This window comes from Maylandia zebra, linkage group LG3 (genome assembly GCF_041146795.1).
Source record: "Maylandia zebra isolate NMK-2024a linkage group LG3, Mzebra_GT3a, whole genome shotgun sequence".
NCBI lineage: Eukaryota > Metazoa > Chordata > Actinopteri > Cichliformes > Cichlidae > Maylandia > Maylandia zebra.
In genome coordinates, this window is record NC_135169.1 from 46,583,138 (window position 1) to 46,598,096 (window position 14,959).

At 39.4% G+C, this 14,959-nt stretch overlaps 1 pseudogene; it reads left to right on the forward strand.

Annotated features, from left to right (window-relative positions):
* The first annotated feature begins 8,982 nt into the window (after window positions 1–8,982).
* Window positions 8,983–10,480, forward strand: LOC112430931 (uncharacterized; annotated as a pseudogene).
* Window positions 10,481–14,959: the final 4,479 nt, after the last annotated feature.

Here is a 14,959-nt window from a genome sequence, read left to right on the forward strand (position 1 = left end):
TCAAACATCGTTAGATTCCTATTCTTTTGGACATGATTGCTTGTATTTTTCTCATTTTTAACATTTATATTTTTAATTTTATTCAACTTTATTCAACAAAAATTTCCCATGTATTTCAATGGGGAGACCCTTCAAATTCTCATTCAACTTACTCATTTTTAAACTCTTACTACTTCAACATACGTTCACATAGAGCCACCATTCAAACTTTAAAACGAAGACAAGACATTCAACTATTCAACTTGTATTTATCTTTTCAATATCTATTATACTTTTTCTTCAGTTCCAGTTTAAGTTTCATGATGTTTTTTCACCCGTTTCAGAGTTTATAATGGGTGTGTATGGGACGGAATGTTGGGGCTAGAGTGAGGCAGCTCAACTGCTAGAGTGAGAGGAGCAAAAAAAATAATCTTAAAATCTTTTTTAAAACTGCTGCTGTGTCCGCAGCGTTTGCTCTACAGGTATGATTTTACCCTCAAAACGTAGCCATGGCTGTCCTCTTTCATCCAATGTGTTTACTATTGTACTAGGTGTTATGGTTCTTTCATAAATGTCACCAATGCACAGCCTCCTCCCTCCAACTCTTCCATAGACTCTAATGTTAAAATGGCTCAGAAGGTTCGTTTGAAAATCAGAAGAGCATGGTGTCTTTACACTGTCACCACGTCCATATAATAAGCTCCACAGGCATGAAAACTGAGAATTCAGTAGACTAGAAGCTGCTGTCGCTCACGGTGAAAGAATTTCGTCAATACGACTTGTACTTTTCATATGGGAGCGATTTGTTTCGGCCTGACTTTTCTGTTCATTTTAAGCAGCAAAAGTGAGGCGCATGTCTGTGTACGTGTGTATGGAGCCATTGGGTGCAGTCACTATAGCAACCAGGCTCACACCTGCCTGCTTAACGAGCTCTCTCTCTCACTCTGCCAAGATTCATCTTAAACACTTCTCTTTCAACTGCTGCTGTGTCCACAGTGTTACAGCCATCATTTTACCCTCAAAATGTCACCATCGTTGTTCTCTTTCCAACATTGTCTTTCAAAGCTCAGACTTTTACATTTTTTAAACTGTGTGGATCCAAGCGGAGGGATCACATTTTAGTCATTCAGTGATTCAAAGAATATGAACTTTTAATGTTCTTTCAGATGTTTTCTGACTCTGAATTTTCTTTTCTCAGTTCTGAGGTTTTTCTAATTTACAATTAAAACATTTTCAGCTTTTTTCCAACTTCTTCTTCTGTGTAACCTTCAGCTTTTAGCAGTTCAGCACTTTTGTTTTCACGTTAAATTCGGATTTTTTTTTATCTCATTCAAAATTTTTAACTCAAAATTCAGCAATTAATTCATTTCAGTGCATACATTCAGATTCAAGCATTCACACTGCAGTTTCTTCAGAAAATGCACTTTCTAGTTCTATTTTATTATTATCTATTCCGTACGTTTTTTGAAAGCCTACTCCTTCAAAACCGTTCAACTTAGAAAAACCATTCAAACATCGTTAGATTCCTATTATTTTGGACAACATTGCTTCTATTTTTCTCATTTTTAACATTTATATTTTTAATTTTATTCAACTTTATTCAACAAAAATTTCCCATGTATTTCAATGGGGAGACCCTTCAAATTCTCATTCAACTTACTCATTTTTAAACTCTTACTACTTCAACATACGTTCACATAGAGCCACCATTCAAACTTTAAAACGAAGACAAGACATTCAACTATTCAACTTGTATTTATCTTTTCAATATCTATTATACTTTTTCTTCAGTTCCAGTTTAAGTTTCATGATGTTTTTTCACCCGTTTCAGAGTTTATAATGGGTGTGTATGGGACGGAATGTTGGGGCTAGAGTGAGGCAGCTCAACTGCTAGAGTGAGAGGAGCAAAAAAATTAATCTTAAAATCTTTTTTAAAACTGCTGCTGTGTCCGCAGCGTTTGCTCTACAGGTATGATTTTACCCTCAAAACGTAGCCATGGCTGTCCTCTTTCATCCAATGTGTTTACTATTGTACTAGGTGTTATGGTTCTTTCATAAATGTCACCAATGCACAGCCTCCTCCCTCCAACTCTTCCATAGACTCTAATGTTAAAATGGCTCAGAAGGTTCGTTTGAAAATCAGAAGAGCATGGTGTCTTTCCACTGTCACCACGTCCATATAATAAACTCCACAGGCATGAAAACTGAGAATTCAGTAGACTAGAAGCTGCTGTCGCTCACGGTGAAAGAATTTTGTCAATACGACTTTTACTTTTCATTTGGGAACGATTTGTTTCGGCCTGACTTTTCTGTTCATTTTAAGCAGCAAAAGTGAGGCGCATGTCTGTGTACGTGTGTATGGAGCCATTGGGTGCGGTCACTATAGCAACCAGGCTCACACCTGCCTGCTTAACGAGCTCTGCCTGCCACTGTACCAAGATTCATCTTAAACACTTCTCTTTCAACTGCTGCTGTGTCCACAGTGTTACAGCCATCATTTTACCCTCAAATTGTCGCCATTATTGTTCTCTTTCCAACACCGTATCTTTCAAAGCTCAGGCATTTAAACTTTTTAAACTGTGTGGATCAAAGTGGAGGGATCACATTTGAGTCATTCAGTGATTCAAAGAATATGACCTTTTAATATTCATTCAGATGTTTTCTGACTCTAAATGTTCTTTTCTCATTTCTTAGGGTTTTCTAATTTACATTTAAAACATTTTCAGTTTTTTTCCAACTCCTTCTTCTGTGTAACCTTCAGCTTTTAGCAGTTCAGCACCTTTGTTTTCAGGTTAAATTCGGTTTTTTTTTTTGTTTTTTTTTTAATCTCATTCAATATTTTTAACTCAAAATTCAGCAATTAATTCATTTCAGTGCATACATTCAGATTCAAGCATTCACACTGCAGTTTCTTCAGAAAATGCACTTTCTAGTATTTTATTATCTATTCCGTACGTTTTTTGAAAGCCTACTCCTTCAAAACCGTTCAACTTAGAAAAACCATTCAAACACCATTAGATTCCTATTATTTTGGACATGGTTGCTTGTATTTTTCTCATTTTTAACATTTATATTTTTAATTTTATTCAACTTTATTCAACAAAAATTTCCCATGTATTTCAATGGGGAGACCCTTCAAATTCTCATTCAACTTACTCATTTTTAAACTCTTACTACTTCAACATACGTTCACATAGAGCCACCATTCAAACTTTAAAACGAAGACAAGACATTCAACTATTCAACTTGTATTTATCTTTTCAATATCTATTATACTTTTTCTTCAGTTCCAGTTTAAGTTTCATGATGTTTTTTCACCCGTTTCAGAGTTTATAATGGGTGTGTATGGGACGGAATGTTGGGGCTAGAGTGAGGCAGCTCAACTGCTAGAGTGAGAGGAGCAAAAAAATGTATCTTAAAATCTTTTTTAAAACTGCTGCTGTGTCTGCAGCGTTTGCTCTACAGGTATGATTTTACCCTCAAAACGTAGCCATGGCTGTCCTCTTTCATCCAATGTGTTTACTATTGTACTAGGTGTTATGGTTCTTTCATAAATGTCACCAATGCACAGCCTCCTCCCTCCAACTCTTCCATAGACTCTAATGTTAAAATGGCTCAGAAGGTTCGTTTGAAAATCAGAAGAGCATGGTGTCTTTCCACTGTCACCACGTCCATATAATAAACTCCACAGACATGAAAACTGAGAATTTGGTAGACTAGACATTGCTGTCGCTCACAGTGAAAGAATTTTGTCAATACGACTTTTACTTTTCATTTGGGAACGATTTGTTTCGGCCTGACTTTTCTGTTCATTTTAAGCAGCAAAAGTGAGGTGCATGTCTGTGTGCGTGTGTATGGAGCCATTGGGTGCGGTCACTATAGCAACCAGGCTCACACCTGCCTGCTTAACGAGCTCTGCCTGCCACTGTACCAAGATCCATCTTAAACACTTCTCTTTCAACTGCTGCTGTGTCCACAGTGTTACAGCCATCATTTTACCCTCAAATTGTCGCCATTATTGTTCTCTTTCCAACACCGTATCTTTCAAAGCTCAGGCATTTAAACTTTTTAAACTGTGTGGATCAAAGTGGAGGGATCACATTTGAGTCATTCAGTGATTCAAAGAATATGACCTTTTAATATTCATTCAGATGTTTTCTGACTCTAAATGTTCTTTTCTCATTTCTTAGGGTTTTCTAATTTACATTTAAAACATTTTCAGTTTTTTTCCAACTCCTTCTTCTGTGTAACTTTCAGCTTTTAGCAGTTCAGCACCTTTGTTTTCAGGTTAAATTCGGTTTTTTTTGTTTTTTTTTAATCTCATTCAAGATTTTTAACTCAAAATTCAGCAATTAATTCATTTCAGTGCATACATTCAGATTCAAGCATTCACACTGCAGTTTCTTCAGAAAATGCACTTTCTAGTTCTTATATTTTATTATCTATTCCGTACGTTTTTTGAAAGCCTACTCCTTCAAAACCATTCAACTTAGAAAAACCATTCAAACACCATTAGATTCCTATTCTTTTGGACATGATTGCTTGTATTTTTCTCATTTTTAACATTTATATTTTTAATTTTATTCAACTTTATTCAACAAAAATTTCCCATGTATTTCAATGGGGAGACCCTTCAAATTCTCATTCAACTCACTCATTTTTAAACTCTTACTACTTCAACATACGTTCACATAGAGCCACCATTCAAACTTTAAAACGAAGACAAGACATTCAACTATTCAACTTGTATTTATCTTTTCAATATCTATTATACTTTTTCTTCAGTTCCAGTTTAAGTTTCATGATGTTTTTTCACCCGTTTCAGAGTTTATAATGGGTGTGTATGGGACGGAATGTTGGGGCTAGAGTGAGGCAGCTCAACTGCTAGAGTGAGAGGAGCAAAAAAAATAATCTTAAAATCTTTTTTAAAACTGCTGCTGTGTCCGCAGCGTTTGCTCTACAGGTATGATTTTACCCTCAAAACGTAGCCATGGCTGTCCTCTTTCATCCAATGTGTTTACTATTGTACTAGGTGTTATGGTTCTTTCATAAATGTCACCAATGCACAGCCTCCTCCCTCCAACTCTTCCATAGACTCTAATGTTAAAATGGCTCAGAAGGTTCGTTTGAAAATCAGAAGAGCATGGTGTCTTTCCACTGTCACCACGTCCATATAATAAACTCCACAGACATGAAAACTGAGAATTTGGTAGACTAGACATTGCTGTCGCTCACAGTGAAAGAATTTTGTCAATACGACTTTTACTTTTCATTTGGGAACGATTTGTTTCGGCCTGACTTTTCTGTTCATTTTAAGCAGCAAAAGTGAGGTGCATGTCTGTGTCCGTGTGTATGGAGCCATTGGGTGCGGTCACTATAGCAACCAGGCTCACACCTGCCTGCTTAACGAGCTCTCTCTGCCACTGTGCCAAGATTCATCTTAAACACTTCTCTTTCAACTGCTGCTGTGTCCACAGTGTTACAGCCATCATTTTACCCTCAAAACGTCGCCATCGTTGTTCTTTTTCCAACATCTTGTCTTTCAAAGCTCAGAGATGTAAACTTTTTAAACTGTGTGGGTCCAAGTGGAGGGATCACATTTTAGTCATTCAGTGATTCAAAGAATATGACCTTTTAATATTCTTTCAGATGTTTTCTGATTCTAAATGTTCTTTTCTCATTTCTTTGGGTTTTCTAATTTACAATTAAAACATTTTCAGCTTTTTTCCAACTCCTTCTTCTGTGTAACCTTCAGCTTTTAGCAGTTCAGCACTTTTGTTTTCAGGTTAAATTCGGGTTTTTTTTTTATCTCATTCAAAATTTTTAACTTAAATTCAGTAATTATTTCATTTCAATGCATACATTCAGATTCAAGCATTCACACTGCAGTTTCTTCAGAAAATGCACTTTCTAGTTGCAATTGTGATCTTGCGGGGGGTTTGCAGGCTTCCATCGGTAAATGACTGCTGGTCAGCAAACCTGGGAAACCCACAGATAATTGGAACTATGGCACGAAACCGCTTCCAAAACATCATGCAACACCTACGCTTTGATGACAAGTCCACCCGCTGTGATCGAGCAAAGACTGACAAGTTTGCTGCAATTTCCAGTGTGTGGGGATCATTTGTCACCAACTGCATCACGTGCTACAACCCTGGTCTACATATCACCATTGATGAACAGCTTTTCCCATCAAAGACTCGGTGCTGTTTCCTGCAGTATATTGCAAGTAAACCGGACAAGTTTGGGATCAAGTTTTGGGTGGCTTGCGACCTAAAATCCAAGTACATTTGCAATGTCTTCCCATATCTTGGCAAGGACCCCAGTCGTCCCACTGGGGAGAGACTTTCTGAAAATGTAGTAATGAGGCTGATGGAACCATTCCTAGACAAGGGCAGAAATGTTACCACGGACAATTTTTTCACATCGCTTTCACTTGCGCAAAAACTTCTTGGACGGAAAACCACCATCCTCGGCACAGTCAACAAGATTCGCAGGGAAATTCCTCAATCCACTAGACAGACAGATCGCAATGAATTCACCACTCAGGTATGTTGCAGGTCTTTTGTGGTTCTATGTTTATGTGTTTCATTGTGTGTAAAAGGGCTATGAAAATAACAATTTATCTTATTTCTTAGGTGTTTTCAACCTCTGCTGCCACGCTGACGGCGTATGCGGCCAAACGGAAGAAGACAGTCTATATTCTTAGCAGCATGCACAGCGTGGTTCAGACTGATAACACCACCAAACACTGTCACCCTTTACAACAAAACAAAGTGTGGCGTGGATGTGATGGACCAGATGGTTCGGGAGTACACTGTCCGCAAAGGAACACGGCGCTGGCCAGTCGCCGTGTTTTATAACATGATTGACATGGCAGCACTGAATGCACATGTGCTGTATCAAGCATGCACCGGACGAAGGAAAGACGGGTGGACTTCCTGGTGGCGCTTGCAACAGAGTTGGCTCACTCTCATGTAGCTGCGAAGAAGGCAAGAAAAGATCAGTTGCTTCGGGCAGAACCCTCCACACCGAGCCCTGGAAAAAGAGCCACGTGTCAGGTCAAACACAAATGCAAGAAAAATCAGGCCACTGTGCGATGTGTTCACTGCTACAGGTACACATGTGGTAAATGCAGACTACAGGTACCATGGCAGTGCCAGGATTGTGAGTGATTGCTGACAATGTTGAATTATTTGTAAATATGTGTACAAATGGTTGGTTTTTTGTACTGTTTTTATCAATAAATGTCAGCAACAAAGGACATACACCCATGTGTGTTGATTTCTCCCCAAGATGGCAAACTGAAACACTCCAAGTTGGTGACTTTTGGAGATTTGTTTCCCTGGATGATTGAGAATGCATCAAGATGAAACACAAAAGGAAGCTCACCGCTTTTAGCAGCTCCCCCACCCCCTCAATCACTCACCCCCACTCCCCTCCCTCCAGAATTCCTAGGTAACGACCCAATATACATATGAATGACTCCAGCATTTGACTGACTGCTCTCCGGCTTTTAAAGGTAGAAACGCAAAATGATGACTCCGCGGGGTTCTAAGGTAGAAAACCAAAATGACTGCTCTCCGGGGGTCTAAGTGTGTGACAAACATACAAAAAAACAGGAAATCAGGAAGGGGACAAATGCTTGATCACACCACTGAATGCGTGTAGCCACAAACTACAGCTGTAGTAGTAATTAGCTCAGGAAGAATATTCAAAATATGCCTGGATTTGCTTTGTTTTTATGGATGACTGGCCTATTGACATCGCAGCAAGTCCAGAATATGGGCAGTCCTCTCTCCCTCTATGCATCTCTGCTGGAATTCTGAGATCCAATGATCTAAACTGTTAATGTTACAGGACCGCTGGGAACAAACCGAAAACACCTCCATACATCCCAGTTTAGACTTTGTCAAGTGCCCACTCGCCCCATCTCTCTCTCTCTCTCTAATATCTACTCAATCAACCAGGTCAATAGATCCTCAGCCACACGTTATCATTCTCTCTCTTTTATCAAAGATAATTCAGTTACATTTGAACATTCAATCATATCTGAATAAGCTTCACTTTCCATTCTTCACATTCACTTTTAATCCGAATACTTTTTCTCTTGCAAACTGTTTCTCCGTCACAATTTACTCAATACAATCCCCCTTTTTACTAAGTCATGCACTTTAACTGTGAGACATTCAGAGATCAGAGTGTCCTGTGTGCACTCTCATTTAGTTTCTGTCTCTCTCTCTCTCTCTCACACACACACACACACACACACACACACATTCGCACACTCATATCTCTCAAGGCATTTTCTACATAGGTTTTCAGCACAGCCTGGATTAAACCTGTCTTTAAAGTCATTTTTTTTCACAATATTAAAATTGTCAACCTAAACATAATTAACGTTAACTGATTATTTTTTAATTAGTATTGAGCACATTTAACTGTCAGCACAATGACAATGAACTGACAATTGAGTGTTTGACGTTTACAACATTTAACATTGTTTTTGTTGTTCAAAAGTATATTGACTGGTTAGTGACACAGTCCTTATCTTCTCAGTCCAACGAACAAAAGGTTGATTATGGCTCATGTCTACACACAAAACTCTAAACATTAGAACAGACATTTCCACAATTTAAACTGCATTTCTCTGCATATTGATCACTTACATTTTTTATTTGTCCTTGATTACAAATGAAGATGATGACCAAACTATAGGAAAAAGCTCTGTTTAACCACTTTTTATTAACACATTTTTAACACATAAGGCTGAATGTCAAGTCCTTTTACCCCCTCAGCTTTGATGGCAGGGGGCGGCCAGGCCTCAGTCTCTCGCTACGCCACGTTACGCGACAGAGCCAATCATGTTCTGCAGTGTGATGGTGATGAACCAATCAGACCTGTCAGATGTGGCAAAATGTAGGACAAGCTGGCGTTTTTAAATCTGAGAAGTATACTGCTGCTTCATTAGGTGTGGACTGCTGTACTGAAGAAGGAGACAAGATGAAGATGTTCTTTGTGAACGTTTTCCTGATCTGCTCTTTATGTAAGTAAAAGAAATTGACTTGTGTAAACTTTTGATCTTCATTTGTGTGAAACTGAGTCTGTCTGAATTATTTCAGGTGCAGCACAGTTAAGTGATGTCTCTCAGCCTGAATCTTTGAAAACAGTGAAGATTGGCGACTCAGCTACTATTAAATGCTTCGTAAAGAGCGCATCAAAGAAAACCGTGTGGTACAAGGTGACTACAGGGAGGAAACTACAGCTGGTGGTAAAAGCTGATTCTTACTATAATGTGAGAGTTCAGTGATGAATTTGTTAACCGTTCTTCAGTTAAATTTGACATGACTAACAATCATCTGACCATAAATAAAACATCATGGGAAGATGTTGGAACATACTTCTGTGGAGTCTTACACATAAGTGAGGTTCAGTTTGGGTCAGGAACATTTCTGATGTTGACAGGTATGTTTGGACATGTTTGCATTTCACATAATTTCAACTGAATATGAACACAATGCTAACAATCACAGTCCAAATGGTTTGTTTTCCAAGGTGCAAAGACAATCAGCGACTCTGTCGTCCAGCAGCCAGAATCAAAGTCAGTGAGGTCCGGAGACTCTGTGACTCTCAGCTGTTCTCTTCACTCTGCTCAATGCACAGCAGAACTCACTAGTTTCATGTGGCTGAAAAACTCGGATGGTTCTGCTCCAGAGATGATTTATTGCTCTGACAATAAGAACAACATCTCCCAGAGAACTGACAGAGGACGAACTACCTGCGAGTACAACTTTGTCGTCAGGAGCCGGGATGACGCTGGGGTCTACTACTGTGCTGTCAATGCATGTGGACAAATACTGCTTGGAAATGGGACCAAGATTGGTATAAGTAATTTTGGAGTATAATTTACTTAAGATTTTTTTGCAGTAGAAAATCTTGTGTTTAAAACTCATAATTTCCCAAATACACATATGATGATTATCTTTTTATAACCTCTTTCTTGCTTTTTCAATTCATACATTAGAAATTGGTTTGAAATGAAATTCTAATGTCTCCTGTCTGTATTGCCAGACGACATCAATGATCACGAGAGTTTTTGTGTCCGTGAGAGAACCCTGTCATGCATCATCATCATCATCATCATGGGTGTTTATCTGGTTTTTGCTGTGTTCATGATCAGTAAGAGAAACCGCTACCACTGTACAGTAACCGATGCTGTTGATCTCTATACTGTGTGTTCCACTGAGCATAACACCAATCACTTTGCCTGCTTTTCAGAGTTTAGCTCAGGACTTTCACCTCTGTCCAAGGTATGTGCTGTTTAGTTGAATATTTATATAATCATTACACCATCCTAAGTGGCTCATAATTTTGATTTCATTCACATTATTGTACTTTTTCTCAGGTTAGAGGTGAAGAAAACCTCGAAATCAAGAGATCAAATGAACAGAGAGATGGTATCTGGAGTGAATGTGTGTACTCCAGGGTGAAGCTACACTGAACTGAAGCCGTTACGACTTTGATGCCACATGTCTAGTTATGAACTTATTACTGCAGCTTTGAAATGTTTAGGCTGTTCTCTCGCTCTTCCTAACATTATTCTGCTCAATCGGTTTAAAGCCTGCTCTTTTTTTTTCAGTTTTTTTTGTTCTAAGTCTAAAGTTTCTTGTTAACTGATTTTACTTATATTTTAGCATCTTTTCTGTAAGACAGAGGCATGTGAGAGGAAAGCTGACACGCTGATGACATTTTTCGCTTGCTTTCTCTCTCTCTCTTTTCATCATTTCTATATGATAGTTCTTTTTTATCATTAACACATATCATGCCTTTAAAAAAATGCATTTTCAGCTTTTCATGCAGCATATCTCACTGTTTTACTGTAAGCAGTAAGTTTATAAATTGTGTGTTATTAAACTGTTAGGTTGCATCTGTGACCTTGTGAAGTCTTCTCTTTCAGTTCAATTTGATTCCATTTATACAGCGCCAAATCACGACAATGCCTCAAGGTGCTTTGTATTGTAAGTTAGACCCTATATATTATAATCCATACTCAGTAATACTCTTTGCTGTTGTTTCGTGCTGAGTTTTCTTCATTTCAGTGGCTGATGTAAAGGGGCTCTTCATCACAGAGATGATCCAGAAATGATCCATTAGTGTCACTGTTATAATAAACTGTTGATTCAGACACTTCTGAGAGTTACTTGGTTTGAGATCTCTCAGCCTCGTGTTGTTGGTTCACAGCAATAGTCCCATTTGTCACAATAGCAATCACACTCACTCCACTGTTAGATAAAATTCAATTATTCAATGAAATCCTGGAGGATGTGACTTTTGCTTTTTCATTTCTAGTTAAAGAACGTTGCCTCAGGTACTGCATGGAAATAAAGGGGGAAAATTGAATTTGGTCAACAGAATAAATATCCCTTTAAAAACAATATTTAAAAGCAGATTTTATAATCAGATAAGGTAAGGAACTGTCTAAAGCTAAAACAATAATGATAATTTCAAAAACGCACCGTCTGTTGTTGTAATGTTATTCATGTTCTACAATACACAGCCATGTGCCAAAAAATGTTGTGAAACATTATAAATCATTGCGGAAATACTAAAAAAGTTAATAAAAAAAAGTTGATCAGACAATAAAATCAAACAATTTAAAGACTGTTAACAGTTAATTTATTTTTGAGTTGACTGATTTTCAGCATTGCATGCATGCTTGCCTCATGTCGACAGTCATGGCTGCTGGTAGTGATCAAGTCAAGTCAAGTGGTTTTATTGTCATTCCAACCATGTGTAGTGGTAAAGTACACCATGAAACGAGACAACGTTCCTCCAAAACCATGGCGCTACATATGGCATATAACAGACAATAAACACGTGACTACATAATGTGCAAGGTGCAAAAATTACAAGAAAAAAAAAGTTCAACACCAGACAGAACAGAACGATACGTGTGTGTGTGTAGCCTGGGGGCAGTGGCGTGTCCAGCGGGGTGGCCTGGGGGGGTACAGGCTCAACCAGACTGGCCACCCCAGGTGCCACCCCGAAGCTAAAACAATAAAATTTAATGAAATATCAAATGTACGATTATGGTTTCACAGTGAAGCTCAGATATCCGAGGGTAAGTGAATACAGCACCGGCTTCTGCACTATGAGCATCATGTTAGCAAAGGTAGGCGAGCCAAGCACGAAAGATGGCACCGCAGAAAACATTTTTTCGGCGAAAGATTAACAAGTTAACATAGCTGGACTAGCCATCAGACGTTTGCATGGTGGGCTGATGACTTTTTTTGTAACGGCATGAACAATGAGAGGTGGTGGATTGGCAAGATGCTGGCCGATGTGTAAAAATAACTCAGTTGTTTGGTGGTGGCTATGGCGGAGCTTCCACAGAGGCAACAGGTGGATGAGGGAAGGTGAAGCAGGAGGAGAGCGCCGAGGCAGCCGCCGGTCCAAGTGTCAAGTGAACTTCAGGTAAGAAGTTACGACCTGCAGTCTATCTGGGTCAGATATAAACCAAGTTTAGGTGCAGTTTATTTTCGTTGTGCTGACTTTTTACAGTCAGTTACAATACCTCATACTGCGTGAGCTAGCATGACGAGTTTCTATACAGCTGTTCGGTTGCTATGATGTTACTGATAGTGAACTTTATTTCATTCATAAGGTTAGTTAGTAGAGTTGCCAACAGCTCCTTAAAAAATGGAATGGTCCCTCATTCAGAGAAAAATTTACGTGTTCCGTATTGAGCTGAGAAGAGACGCAGTTTGTCCCGGACTTTAGCTAGAATGGAAAAAGACACAAAGCTGGAGTTATCCTGTCTTTACAGCTGCCTCTTCTATTGCTACTTCAATCATGAAACTGATCAGTGATCAGCTGATCGGCTTTTCTCTCTTGTTTGTTTATCGCCCACTTTGCGCCAGAAACAGGAAACCAGCGGATGTTGTGGTAAACAACAGCAGCACGTTTAAGCTTGATCAGCTGTTGTTAGAATTTATTTAATATTAATTTCTAGTATCAGCTGATGTTTGCTGGAGCCACAGCTGTAAAGCTGCTGGTCATGATGTCGGTTTGTATATGTGATGAGAGGGAAACATGAAGATGAAACCAGGAGATGTCCTTACTGAATCATCAGAGCTGTGATGGAGAAACAGGTTTACCTTTTAGTTAACATGAATGACTTGAAGGGAAGTTATGAACTGTTTCTGAGAGACAAATAACACCAGGATCTTTTCTAAGTAGCTGACAGCTGGTAACTGTGCAGGGGCGGCAAAGTGTTGCCAGGGGGCCAGGTAGGGCATTAACAGGGAGAGGGGGGCAAAAAGAAATACTTTTCTTTTTTATTCTCATTTAAAATATTTAGCTTTTATTAAATAATTATCTGAATCTTGCGAACAAAGTTTTTATCTAACGTAAAATGTATAGAAATCATCCATATACCAAAAAGACAGTGTACATCACTGTCACAACAGCGTTTGTTTTCATTCAAAGGCTTTATGGCTTTAATACCTGGTGGGCTGGTCTGTAGTGAAAATGCCCAATTTTTTTTGTCCCAGTCCAGCCCTGCAGGTTATACTGGCAGTGTCACCATGCCAGCTGACTGTATGTCATCATCAGCCAGTGTTGTTCTTTATACATCAATATTACCAAAGTTTACCATAAGGCAGCATAGAAAGTATTTACTTGCTGAATAAACACTGACTGATTGTATCTCTTGTACTTTATCAACGCAGTATCTAAAAACTTTGCACCATAGTGGTTAAAATCTCATTCTAATAGGAGTTAAAAGCGCATTCGGTTATTAGGTTTACAGGGTTATTGAATTATGGTTAACGGTTGGTAGAATTGTTTTTAACATTATCTGCCAATTACATCTGCCACCCTTCTCCAAATCTGTGCCCCTATCTGCCCCCACCAACAAAAATTTTCTAGACACTCCACTGCCTGGGGGAAGAAGCTGTTTCGCAGTCTGGCAGTGAGGGCATGAATGCTCTGGTGCCTCTTTCCAGAAGACAGCAGGGTGAAGAGTGTCATCTCCTTTGTTTTGTCCACATTTACAGACAGGTTGTTGACTCTACACCGGTCTGTTAGCAGTTTCACCTCGTCTCTGTATGCTGACTCGTTCTTGCTGATGAGACCCACCACAGTCGTGTCATCAGCAAAATTGATGATGTGGTTCAAACTGTGCACTGCTACACAGTGGTGAGTCAGCAGAGTGAACAGCAGTGCGCTGAGCACACAGCCCTGAGAGGCTCCAGTGCTCAGTGTGGCTGTGTTGGAGATGCTGTTACAGATCCAGACTCCAGTTGCAGAGGGAGGTGATCAGGCCCAGCAGGCTCAGTTTTCCAATCAGGTGCTGAGGAATGATTTTGTTGAATGCTGAACTGAAATCAATGGACAGCATTTGTACATATGTGTCTTTATTGTCCAGGTGGGTGAGGGCAAGATGTAGAGTGGTGGCGATGGTGTCATCTGTTGACCGGTTGAGGCGACAGGTGAACTGCAGTGGGTCCAGTGTGGGTGGCAGCCTGGTCTTAACGTGACTCATCAGGAGACTCTTGAAGCATTTCATCATGATGGGTGTGAGTGCAACTGGAAGGTAGTCATTGAGGCAGGACACTGAAGACTTCTTTGACACAGGAATGATGATGGTGGTCTTGAGACACGTTGGGACGACAGCAGTGCTCAGGGAGAGGTAGAAGATGTCAGTGAAGATATCTGTCAGCTGGTCTGCACGTTCTCGGAGTACTCTCCAAGGGATGTTATTTGGACCAGCAGCTTTCCCTGGGTTAACTCTGTGAAGAGTTTTCCTCACATCAGCCGAGGTCAGACACAGAGTCTGGTCGTTGTGAGGGGGAAGACTTCCTCACCAACAAGTCCTTATGAGGTAAGGTGTGTAGAAATTTGAGGTGAACATTTTATTTAATCAATTTTGGAATAAGGCTGTAATGACAAAATGTGGAACAAGTGAAGCGTTGTATAC